This window comes from Aplysia californica, unplaced genomic scaffold (genome assembly GCF_000002075.1).
Source record: "Aplysia californica isolate F4 #8 unplaced genomic scaffold, AplCal3.0 scaffold00755, whole genome shotgun sequence".
Lineage (NCBI taxonomy): Eukaryota > Metazoa > Mollusca > Gastropoda > Aplysiida > Aplysiidae > Aplysia > Aplysia californica.
In genome coordinates this window covers 185,721-187,120 of record NW_004798025.1, presented here as the reverse complement: position 1 = coordinate 187,120, position 1,400 = coordinate 185,721, and the positions used below count along the sequence as shown (strand labels likewise).

Here is a 1,400-nt window from a genome sequence, read left to right as displayed (position 1 = left end):
TAAACAATAAAAATACCCCTCCCCCAAACACCCCACCCCCCACAACCGAACTGGTATCTGATTCACTGATGTCAACATTACATTCAGGCCTACCTTAACCAACATGCACTATCTAATTGAAATGTTCACACAACTGCAATGATTTTGGTATTTAAGATATTTCTAACGCCCTTATAACGCCTTCCACTTTTTCCACGTTTTGAAAATATTATCACATCAGTGATGCTGAGTACATACTTTGTTTCATTTTCCAGGCAGGCAAGTGATCCATATTAAAAAGTATTTAAGTTTAATCTGTTTAGTGGCAAGCTCTTATAGTTGCTTTTGAACAGGATTTTTTTTAAAGTACCAAACGCAGCCCATTTCAACTGCATCTAACAGCGCTGTGTCCGCCCACTAAAACTAGCAATCAAATTAACTACTTTCAGGAGAATCGCTGTATCAGTGATGTTCTTTTTGTTTCAAAATGTGTCTGCGCATATTAACCGAAAACATAAGTTCAAGGAACAGGTTCAGTCTTTTTTTAAATTCCTGTCCAGGAGAGGGACAATTGGCATAGTGTTTACATAGCTGCTTTTAAAGCTTGACATCGGAACCAACCTCTAATCCTCTTTGCTTGCATTTATGAACAGAGAGTTTTGCTGACTTGCTAAAAACATAATGATTCCTTCGCAAAAAAAAAATTCAGAAAAACATCCAATGGGGTGGCCATATAAGAGAAACACATTTGTAAAAAGGACAGAAGCAAACTAACATAGATTACAAGCAAGCAAACACACAAATAAAATTTCAAAATTCGAAAGTTAAAGTATGTTTTTTATTATACATTTTAAATTGTCGTCGCACGAGTGAAATGGACCAGGGGAAACAACCAGTGGCATTACTTTCCACTTTAAAGTTTTCATTCTTCTGTAAAGTTGTCTCCTTCGTGTCCCGCGGTACATAAGCCCTAAGATTTAAATCCGTTCTCTTGATACAATCCTTCGAAAGCTAAACGAAAAGTATCTCTCTCCCCACCCTCTCTCCTTCTTTCTCGTTTACTCTTTTTCTCCCCTACTCTCCCACTCTCTCCGACTGTTCTCCTTTCTTTCTCTCCCTTTTGTAAGTCTATGATATGTAATGTACCTATTATGTATTATTTATGTATAAATCACAGGTTACTGTGTGGGTGTTTGTGTATGTGTGTGTGTGTATATGTGAGTATGTGCGCGCGCGCGCGCGCGTGTGTGTGTGTGTGTGTGTGTGTGTGTGTGTGCATGTGTGTGTGTGTGTGTGAGTATTTATATGTGTGTCTGTTTGCCTGTGGGTGTTTATGTATGTGTGTTTGTTTGCGAATGTGTGTGTGTATGTGTGCGCGCGCGCGCGCGCGCGCGCGCGCGTGTGTGTGTGTGTGTGTGTGT

At 39.7% G+C, this 1,400-nt stretch overlaps 1 protein-coding gene across 1 annotated transcript in view; it reads left to right on the top strand.

The window, feature by feature from the left end:
- The window catches only part of LOC101855904, a 6,778-nt gene that overhangs the window by 3,273 nt on the left and 2,105 nt on the right, over window positions 1-1,400 (top strand). The window lies entirely within an intron of this gene.